Below are 11924 nucleotides of genomic sequence, written 5' to 3'. Positions count from 1 at the left end.
CCTTGCTTCGAATCATCAAGACTCGGCTCGAGGGGGCAAAGGGCGTATGGCCTGAGATGCTACTCAGCGTGCTATGGGCATACAGAACGACAGTACGAACCCCTACAGGATAAACCCCTTTCCAGCTGACATACGGAAGTGAAGCGGTTATTCCAGCCGAGATAGGACTCACGAGTTATAGGGTGGATAATCACGACGAGGGAAGAAATGATCAAGAGCTTCGTTTACAACTGGATCTAATTGACGAGGTAAGGGCGGTGGCTGAGCAGAGACTCGCACGATACCGGGATCTCGTAGCCAAGCACTACAACTCCCAAGTCAAGCACCGAGACTTCAAAGTTGGAGATCTTGTTTTAAGGAAAGTAATGGGTGCAGCCAGAGATCCCACACAAGGAAAGCTTGGCCCAAACTGGGAAGGACCCTACAAGATTGTATTATGGCTAAGAAAGGGCACCTACAACTTAGAGACTCTTGACGGGTAGAAACTACGACACCCATGGAATGCCGAGCATCTCAGAAAGTATTACCAGTAGAAGATAACAAGCAAAACATTACTCCTCATTACCAGTTTAGGCTCTTTAATTATTTGTCTTAGTTTATCCCTATCTACAGTATATTTTAAGTCCAAAGGGCTGAAAGTTTGTCTTTCTTTTTTGAACAAAATTCTACTTATGCATTCATCATAATAAGAGAAGGTTCATTCAGAAACGACCAGTAAATTTTTATGTCTTGAAGAAAACAAGCAAATCCTCTACAACTAAGTCCACAAAGTGGACGACCTACTACTAAGTCCACAAGTTGGACAATCCTATGGCCAAGTTCACAAAGTGGACGGCCTGTTTCTAAGTTCACAAAGTGGACGGCCTACTTCTAAGTACACAAAGTGGACGACCTGCTTCTAAGTCCACAAAGTGGACGGCCTACTTCTAAGTCCACAAAGTGGACGACCTGTTTCTAAGTCCACAAAGTGGACAATCCTATGGTCAAGTCCACAAAGTGGACGGCCTACTCTTATCCACAAAGTGGACGGCCCCATGAATAAGTCCACAAGATGGACGACCTTACACCTAAAATCCACAAGGTGGACGACCCCAATCCTAGGCCAACAAGGTGGACGACCTCATTGCTAGGTAGATGGCCTTATCACTAAGTACATAAGATGTACAAGGGCAATAAAGTGCTGATCTGTTCCCTCTTGAACTCGTCACCTTGCCATGATGCAACTAAGTGACGGTTCAAAGTGACGGACATACCGCAGTCCTCTCAAAATAAGTTAGCTAAGCTGACGGTATTGTTCGTGGAAATGATGAGCGTATAGCCAAATGGATACATCGAACTAGATTAGCTAAAAAAAAAAAAGAGCTGACGCCGTTAGGAAATTGACAGGCATACAATTAAGTTTTATCCAACGACGTCGCCCATGAAACTGACAAAATGATATAAACGACCTTAAGTTTTTATGGAAAAGAAGCTGACGCCGTCACCAGTTCAATAAAAATTGAATTGAAAATGAGAAAAAAACCCGTCACCCGTAAGCTGACGAGCTCGTCACGAGCAAATAATTCTGACTTAGAATAAAAAACACACATACTTGAAGCGTAAAATGACATTAAAATTAACATAGGCGACGTCTTTACAAAAGCCCATAAAAATGGGCGTCAAGTACTACAAGTTCGTCTACACTTTTCCTTTAAAAAAAAAAAGGAAAAAAAGAAAAAAGAAAAGAAAATTTTGAGTTCATAAGGGGGCCTCAGGGTCTTCCATCGTCTTCGGCAGTAAAAGGCTGGGCGCAGGAGAGAGAAGGGCTGACGGCATTTCGGTCGTCATTGTAAGGGTTTGCTGGAGTCAGAGTAACAGATTGATCCGCGGCTGGCTGAGCTAGAACGACGCTGTTGTCTCTTTGACTGTTGTCGTCAGCTTCTTCATTGACAGCGTCGCCTGCAGGGGTTGACGGGATGGACTCATCCATTGAAATCCTTGACAAATCCAAGTCAGGATAGACGGATTTTACTTGTTTCAAGCAGTCCTTGAACCCGTCACCATAGTAGGCAGCACAAACGTCTATGAAGGATGACGAATCCTTAAACTTCGTCACAGCATCGTTCCTAGTCGTCTCCACCTGGACTAGGATGGACCTCAGCTCTTTTTCCGCCGTCAACTTGGCCTCCTCTTCCAGCTCCCGTTGGCAGATTTCCTCCGTCAGCTTCTCCTTATAATCCTTCAGCTCCGCGCCCAAAATGCGGTTCGCATCCTTATACTGCGCTTGTCCGTCAGCCAGGTACTTGACGCGCTCGTGCAGACGGGTAATCACCCCTTCCTTGGCAGAGCACCTGTCTGACAAAGCCTTCATGCGAACCATAGCCTACAAAAAAAAAGGGACAAGACAACGTCAGGGTATAAAGATTGGTCGGGCACCAAAGTAGAAAGCAAGGCTCACCCTAGTAAGGTCGAAAAGGCCTGACGCCCTTATCTCGTCAGTAGTCTGCTCAGCGCAAGGGTCCATTTCTTCATCCTTCAAGATGGACTCAGTCACCTCTACGGAATAGTCTTTATGGGTCAGCAAAGGGCGTACAGATCCCTGGGAGATGGGGCCTGACGAGGTCATTGGCCCCTTACCTGCCCCGTGAACCGACCTGGGAGGTGACGGCCTTCGAGAAGACTTGTCCCCAGGAGTTGGGGCAACCTTCTTCCCTGGACGGTCTTCCCTACCGTCAGGTTTCCTCTTGGCCACAACCTTCCCGACGGGCTTAGGGGCAGACAGTGGGGTCGACTCGCCCCCAACCTTCTCTTGCTGTTTTTTCTTGGCCGCAGCGGCAGCTCGAACCCTTTGCTTAGCTGACTCCATTTCTGCGAAAAATAAATGTTAGAAAGAGACAGCGTCAGGATAAAAACAAGAAGTTGAAGGATACTCACGACGACGGGAATAAGCGTTTAATTTGCAAGCTTCCTCTATCGGTTCAGGACCACCACAATATAAATGAAGAGTATCTAATGTGATTAAGTCCCGACACTTTCTCTCGTCCAAAGGAATGGCCGTCACTTGACGAATAAAATCCTCTTGCTCTGCGGTAATGCGTGGACGATTGTTAGCTGCAATGAAAGGTGACGGGTTAGGATATCAAATAAGTAGACGAAGTGAGAAGGTCGACGGGATTAACCTGAATTTCTAACATATGCCCATGTGTTATCAAAACCATTGGGCATAAACTTCCATTCCTCCTGACGGCATACCCAATTTGTTCCTTCTACAAAGAAGTATCTGCCCTTCCATTTCCTATTGGAATCAGGCATATCTGACACTAATTTCAACTCCTTTTCCCTCACTGCAAAATGATACACTCCTTTTGATGAGGAAATGTGTTGAGGACGATAACACCAAAAGAACTCGTCCAAGGTCAGCTGACGGTTCCCACCACTTAGACTACCCCATAAGATCTCGGCACCAATAAAGGTTCGCCAAGCGTTGGGCGCAATCTGGCTGACAGATATCCCAAGAAAATTAGCTAATTGACGATGCAACGCCGTCAGCGGTAGCCTTAGCCCGGCCGCGAACATGGCATCATACATGCCGACGTCCGCGGTTCGTCTCGAGTAACACCTCTCGCCTTCCTCAGGAAGACGGATGGGAATGTCGCCTGGTATTTGGTAGCGGGACCGCAAACTCTTGAAAACATTCTCTGACATCGTTGGGAGAAACTTGTTGACGGACCACTCTGAGGGTAAGATGAAGGGACGATCATCACCAGAGGATCCCGAGGTGCTTTCTAAGGTCTCCTCGTCGTCGTCACTCTCACCCCCGTCACTGATACTCGCCTTTTCATTAATCCCCTGGTCTTCATTGTCTACCCTTTCTTCGCCACCATCACCACTCACCTCACTTCCTCTAGAACTCTTTACTTCACCGTCAGAAGGAGTTGATGATTCTCTTTCTGACGACCAGGATAGGCCCTCCGCGGGCTCACGACCTGACTGGAAAACGTTGTAGTAACCCGCTTCGTCGCGGATCGACGATTGATCACTTGGCGTCTCCCTAGACATCTGACTACCTACAAACGACGGGTTTTTATTCTAAGATCCTAGGCAGACGACTTCACTAAAGGGCGTCACTAGAAAAAGTAAAAAGGTAAAGTAAGGAGAACTTACGTGTAGGAGGACGGTCTCAAGAAGTTGACGGCTGTACGATTGACGGCGTGATAAGATCGGCCGTGACGTATTCTTTCTCTCAAAATGAACAAGGCATAAAAAGTGGAAAAAAGGTAAAAAAAGAAGTATATATAGGAGTGAGGAGGCGCGAAAGACGAAGCGACAGACCCGTCCAGACACGGAGCCAATCAGTCTACGCCATGTGTCCCACCATTTAATGAAGATGGCGCGAATCACCATGCAAGAACCATTTCCCCAGTAACGACAACTCCATGACCCGTCACCCATAGCTGACGGGGTAATGGAGTGGGGGGCAGTTGATAGTGACGTTTTTTACAAGCTCAGTACATTAAGAAGGCTGACGGGAATATACAACCCGTCAGCCATTCTCATTAGGACGCCTTCTTTTGACGATTCGAGGTCACACCCCTTACGGGCTGAGGTGAGGCTAAAGTATCAAGTTGACGAGTCAAGACTGACGACCTTGATTGTGAAGGTCCTTAGCTGACGTTCTTTTTGGAGACGTACACAGGCTGACGATAGTGTAGGAGGCACACGTGGGTTGACGACCTTGGCAGGTAAAAGCTGAAGAAGTAATCCAACCTTCATTCTTAGCCTATCTTGACTTCTACATACATGAATATAAGGAAAGTTCTTGCGCTACACGTTCAATCTTAGTCAAGAAGACTCCTATAAGGAAAGGGCTCTATACAATAGGCAAAGATCCACGAATTACTCTTCTAAAAGGAAAGTACTTCTTCACCAAGGCGTTTATTTCGGCTCCATACCACTATATATACCCCAAAACCCTTATGACCCAAAGGTACGCACAATTATCTCAACTCTGGCACTCTAGGGTTGTTTAAAAGACTCTAACTTGATCGTCGGAGGGTTTTTGGCCGGCACCACACCGGTGCTCTCTGTTCGATCATCTATTTTCTCTTCGCAGGTGTTGCTTCGATCTGAGGAGTACTCGCAGCTTACTGGTGATTTCTTCGGCATCATCAGTTCAGATTAACAATAATTAAAATTTATTGGATACGTACTTGAAACATATTGCATATGCAGTAAAATTCACTACCCCTTTAATCACTTATTTTGTATTGCTAGTGGGCAATATATAGTACACTACTTGTTAATTAAGTCAAAATTGGAACTGCTTCTCAAAAAAAAAAAATCAAAAAAATCAAAATTGGAACTAAAGCACAAATAAAGAAAGAAGAAACATGACATTAAACTCTCTCTCTCTCTCTTCATTTACATTTAACATTCAAAGAAAGAAATAGATCATTTGGTTCATTTCTTTTTATTTCATTACACATTCTTAAGTTGTTCATTCATTCCCACTCCTTTACACTATCCAAATCTATTTAAAAGTCAAACGAAAATGTCTAATAAGAGTAGTGCCTTGTATCACTTTTTACACTAAAGATAAATTATTCATGCAACCAAATGGATCAATGTTTATATATTTTAACAGAACCAACAATTGGTTGCTTGACCGACAAAGTTTCAAAGCCAAATTCAAGTTCTTGTTCCTATGTGAGTATTACTTACTATTTCTTTTGTCATTTTTTTACGTAAATTTTTTTACATACCGGTAAAGATCGATGATGAAACTGTAACAAACATTGTTGATCCTTGCAAAGTTACAGTCATCAACTCTTGGCAAAGTGTTTGGATAAAAGAAATCTAAAAAGACTTTGTTAGAAAAAAAAAAAAAAAGGATTCTAAAAATAAATGACGTATTGTTTCTTTATTTTGGTGGTGCTTGGACTTTGGGGAAGCTTTTTGGGGGGGGGTGGTGTGTGGTGTTGTTTCGGCGAGTTGGTTTCTTGAGCTTGGGCTAAGAAATAGGGCTTGATAAGTGCCCAATATTATGTTTACAGCTCAATGAGCTTCAGTTGGTGTCTAATTGGTCTACAATGAAAGCCCCGTATAACCCAACAAGCCCATTCCTTTAGATTTAAAAAACACTTAACGCTAGCAGATTTTATTTTATTTTATTTTATTTACAAATAGATTATTTAACTATTTTTTTGAGTGTATGCAGTCTCTTGTCCTACATACACCAAGTTATTACAAGGAAAATTTTCCTAAAAATGACCCCAAAATATATCATGAGATCTTAGAAACTACTCAAATTTAATGGATTTGAAATCCACAGGGATTGGTCAGAATCAACTAATATTCTTGTTTTTTTTTTTTTTACAAAGAAGTGAATACTTATGTTAATTGGGTATGTTTGAGTCTTATTTCACTGAGTGGCTAATTTGGGTTTGGGTTGCTTTAGCCATCCTATCCAAAATCTAATTACCGTAGTTTGCAATAAATTAGGAGTTGTATGCTTTTGATTGGTTAAGTTTGGGTTTTGTGGCCCTTCAGTTAAGGTTTGCTCACTATTAATTTTTGCGGTTCCGAAATCTGTTATATGGTTTACAGAAACTATGAAGATTTCAGTAACGTGGTTTGTTGGGGATTTTTCATTAACTGCTTAGCAATGCAACAGCTTCTTGTAATAACTAATAAGTATATAATTAACATAATGCCTAGAGCTCTTGTATTCTTTTTTTTATATTTTTATATTTTTTTATGAAGAGCTCTTTTATTCTAATCGTGTTCCAGACTCATATATATATATTTGATATGGATCTCTGTGGCAACTCCATAAATTTTGTCCAGGATGTTTCTATGCCACTTTGAAAAATTTTTGGGTCATTTCGGTCTATTTTGGGTGTTTCGGGACGTTTCGGTAAATACCAGCTGAAATTCAAGATTTGGCAAGTATGAAGTTTGTACTTAAAAAAAAAATAATAATAAAAATCTTAAGACCAAAACAAGTTTGCTTTCTGTATACCGAAAAACCTCAAAAGGAAAAAAAATAAAAATAAAAAGAAATGAAATGAACAAAGGTACCTGTACAATAAACTATAAGTTCATTTAAAATATTAATAAAATTATTAATTATTGTTGTTTAGTTGTTTCATAAATTTGTTTGTCTTTTATAAACTATAATTTGTTGTATTGTTGTTTTATTAATTATTAAATTATTAATTGTTGTTTAGCCTAACATAATTTAATTTTTTTGTCTTTTATAATGTATTAGTTAATTAAATTATTAATTATTGGTGTTTAGTTGCTCCAGTCATTTTTTTTACTAACTACTAGGAGTCTAGCACATACCCCACTGTAGCACACACATCATGTGTGCACACATCCCTGCCTCTGCTTGACTTTTACTTCCCCAATTCAAATATCCCACCCCTAACCCCACACCACACGGCCCCACGGGCCCATCTACCCCCACTCAACAGATAAGATTCACACAAGAGGAGCCAATCAGATAAATTCACAAATCACGATAAACTAAAAGACGAAATCACCAACACCAACTGACCAACACAATAAGACACCAATGGATAAAGTTAAAAAAAAAACAGGGGCAAATAAATTGAATAATTATAAACATTTAAAGAGAGAGAATCAATTCAAAAGAAAGAGAGCTCTCTCTTTCTCTCTCTCTCTCTCTCTCTCACAGAACAGAATAGTCTACACACCACACTCCATAACAAATGAGCAAAACCCAAAGATTAAGAGAGAAAAAGAGAGAGAAGTAAAGTGTAAAATACCTTAAGGGAGGCTTGAGGGGCAGCGCCGAGGGCTGCGGCAGAACGTCGAGGCATCGGAGGCGAGGAAGGATTCAAGGCCAAGCGTTAGCCTCGTAAGCTCTAATACGATCTGACCGATCTTCGATGGCCGATCCAAGCTTTGTTGCTCGAGTTTCAGGTGGAGGCACCATCGTCGTGTTGTGCCTATGTGCTTGATGATGAGGTTTTAGGCGAAGGTGTGCGTTGTCATTGATGAGCCTCATCAGATGAGGTTTTTTTCTTTAGGTTAGGTAAGGTTTCTGATTTTAGGTTTTGCTTTTACCATTTGATGATTGAGGCAGACACGTATTTGCATTGGGTTTTGGTTGGTTGGTTTTTTTTTTTTTTTTGAGAATACGTTTGGGTTAGGCCCATTGGGTATTTGTTTAGGATTGATGTTGGACTTTTTTTGGGCTTGTTCTGTTACAATTTTTTTTTTTTTTCCAGATTCTTTGTTACAATTTTTTTTAATAGATTTTAGTTCAAAATTTGTTTGGTATAAAAATTTTGAGGGTGTTCCTATTTTTTTTTTTTAAGGATAAACAAATAAAAAAATTTAAATTATTATATAAAAAAAAAAAAATTCAAGTCAGGGTGTTCCTAGGAACACCCTAGACTCTGAGTGGCGTCGCCACTGATGGTTTTGGACTCTGAGTGGCGTCGCCACTGATGGTTCTAGACTCATATTGATTGGGAGGCTTCAGTTTATGTACCAAAAATACAAAAAAGATACAAAAGCTTCTCTCCAAAACACTGGAAACAAATTGTTTTATCAATCATATATTTATAATCGGTTTTTTTTTGCATAAAAATTATAATTTGAACTTTGAATGTCTCTAATAAAAATGTCAAAAAGCGACTTTTGAGCTAAAAGGCTTGCTCTTGTAGGAAGGATCGAAAACTAGAGCTTGAATTTCATGTGTTTTGCACAAAGTGAATGGGTTTGAGTGCATGGGCCCGATTCAAGTGTTACATATTGGAAACCTACCCACGTACTCAAAGCATGCACTAGGTTTTATAGACAAGTAGGGTTGATATGGCCCTTATGGGGTTCTATGCCTTTTTCATTTTTTGGAGTCAATTTATGAGCTCTGGCATAGCTTGTCCCATATGACTGGACTACTCATATACACACTGTAAACCATTTACTGATAGAAATTCCTGACCTTATTATATTAAAAAAGATAACAGAATCATGTGATACTGATATCGCCAATTTCCCACAAAGGCACGTGTTAAAAAATATGGGCTTTTGGCCCCTTATGTGTAACGGTCTAAGAAGCCCAATATATTGTAAACTCCAATTAGGGCTAACTCTAGTTTATATATTTTCTATGTATATAAATGTAGTTTCATGGATGTACAGTGGTTAGGCTAAACCATTTAATTTTTGTATTCCCTTTCTTAACATCATGCAAGCTATTCTTACCTCTCACATGAATCATACATTATACAAATTTTTTGTTGTATACATATGAGAGAGAGAGAGAGAGAGAGAGAGAGAGAGAGAGAGAGAGAGATATTAAGTTAATAACCATATATAGAGTGAGTTCAAATATAAAAGCAAGATAAAAAGGTTTCCTAAAAAATAGGCAACCTTTATTACAACCAGACTTGGTGAAGGAACTAGTATGCACTGATCACACACAAACAAACTAGTTCTAGAGAAACAAGAAATGTAAAATGACATACTCATGCCATAGGTAAGAATACCTATATTTTTATTCATTATTATTCTATTAACAAAGGCAAAATGCCTAGACTTTATTTATAGTAGTATTATTATTGAAATGGTGAATGAAATAATCCCCAAATACTAGTCATTCCCATTAGCCGATCCTTGACCTGGAGGATTAGTATTAGACATAAATATAGGTGCAGGTGCAGCTTGTCGAAGCAACTGTAGAATAAACAGAAAACAAATCAACATGACACTCATTTATCTCGACCTTAAAGAAGACAATTAGTTGAGAGAGAGACCTCCAAATAGGCTTCCAATTTGCTCTTCAAAGTGATATACTCTAGTTGCATCATAGCAAGTGCAGCCTTACTCCTACTCATAGTTATTGACAAGTAAATAATAGCATACAACACTTTAGCAATTATAATAACTAGTTGCATATCCGCATGCATGGAAATATTTGACAAATAAAAAATGAAAATAATAAACAAGACTTAAAAATGTTAGTTTCAAACTCTTTTTAAAATAATGTGATTATTTTTTAACAAAGTATAGTTTATAAAATATATAAATTTCTAAAATTATTATTATTTTTTCTTTTCAAAATGGACCGAAATTGATTAATTAATTATTAACTTTTAGATTAAAATCATAGATGATATAAAAAGATAAACATATAAATTTATATTTAATAATCCAACTTATTACGGCATGAGGAAAAGGATTCAAGTAGCTAGGTAAGTATAAACCTTACCTTTCCATGTCGTTATCATAGCAACAAAACTTTATTTTACTGATTTCAGTAATCACCTTGCTAGCACCAATGCTGCAAATAATAACAAAATAGATGTTGTATTTAGTGTCAAAAAAACCAAAAAAGTCTAATCAATTTTTGGTGGAAGGGGTATTTGGATTACATTTTTTAGAATTTTTTTTAATATTAAAAAAACTGTAAAAAAAGAAAAAAGTTAACACTTTTTCATTTTCGATCCATATATTCTAACATTAATACAAAGCTAATAAAATAGGAATATACCATACCAGTCGCTGCCGTCTTTGAAAATTTGAAGACACCTATCCAACTCCGTGACATTGAGGGGATTAGCCTCCCTATATATATAAACAAATTAATATAGCCTAATATTATTTAAACTAATCTGATCATAGTGAATGAGTTTAGAGCTTGAAGGCAACAATATCACTGTCATTGTTGTTGTAATATTATTGTTTATTAAATTTTTTTACTAAATTTGCTCAGGAAAAAATATAATGAATGTGGTTTAAATTAAATGGAAATATATCTCATGCATGCAATTTCATGTTACGCCACTCACAGTGCATTTTCAATGTCATTGATAGCTTTCGGTGAATCTTTGAAATATGCCTTAATAGCAATGTTAACAAAATCCGAGTTGGGCATATTCTCCAATTGAATGAACCTGTCACGGTTAATGATTCCCTGCAAAACATTGCTCACAATCTCATTCAGACCACATTTTTGCATAATAAAAAAAAAAGTTTTATTTTATTTTATTTTTTTTATGTGGACAATTTCATAATGCTTTTGAATATGTAAGCATAATGGTTAATATAGCATTAAATTTAAAATTTTCAATTATAAATTTCATGAAAAATATTGATATTTTTTTCCTTAATTAGAACAATTTACATTTCCACCATATATTCTTTAAGTTTTATTTAGCTACTCATTTTATCTTTTTTTTATTCAAATATTTATCAAATAATTTCCTTGAATTATCAGTTTTAAACATTCAAAGCAAACAAGTATATGGAAAACAAAAAGGTAAAAAGGATGCGTAAAATTGTTGCATAAATACCTTGCAAAATATCATATGGTAATGAGATTTTGAAAATAAAGTTCAAAGTTAAAACAACTACAATGTATCTTTAGCAAAGAACTTAAGAAGAGAAAAACCTCATCAAAGAAGGATTGCCTCATGGAGGCAATTTGTTGCTGCAAGGAGCTGCTAGCCATTCTCACAAAAAGACAATGGGAAAACAATTTTGAAAGCTTGAATGCCAAATGAGAAGCAAGTTAGGAGATTTATAGCCAAAAAAATAATTAGAGGAAAACACATTTTACGTGTGCATTAATTAATTCTAATAAGTAAAATTAAAAATGAAAATAAATTGTTATTTACAACTTAATAACCACTACGGTAATATTAACCAAAGGGCTACACCAGATTATGTAAAAGGAAAAAAACAATGACCAGGACATAACAAGTATGTGAAAAACAATCATTTAGAAGATACAACACAATAATTAGCAGTCATCACTCATCTATGAAATATGCGTAACGGTGAGTTTGGTGGATGCCATGTTAGCAAGAAAATCGGTGGACTTTGAAGAACTAAAGTGTCAAGACATGCCCTTTTTTATGATTGGCTGCTAAATTAAAAATTCTCCCAAAAGTTTAAACGATTAAGAG

General features: G+C 38.0%; 1 long non-coding RNA gene across 1 annotated transcript; it reads right to left on the bottom strand.

Moving 5' to 3' along the window:
- Nucleotides 1-10228: 10228 nt before the first annotated feature.
- Nucleotides 10229-10890, bottom strand: LOC142627830 (uncharacterized). The gene is made up of 3 exons (XR_012842947.1): nt 10806-10890; nt 10513-10581; nt 10229-10297 (listed from the first exon to the last, which is right to left on the bottom strand). It is a non-coding gene; the product is annotated as an uncharacterized LOC142627830 (long non-coding RNA).
- Between the last annotated feature and the right edge of the window lie 1034 nt (nt 10891-11924).

Source organism: Castanea sativa, chromosome 3 (assembly GCF_040712315.1).
Source record: "Castanea sativa cultivar Marrone di Chiusa Pesio chromosome 3, ASM4071231v1".
Lineage (NCBI taxonomy): Eukaryota > Viridiplantae > Streptophyta > Magnoliopsida > Fagales > Fagaceae > Castanea > Castanea sativa.
This window is presented reverse-complemented; position numbering and strand designations above follow the sequence as displayed.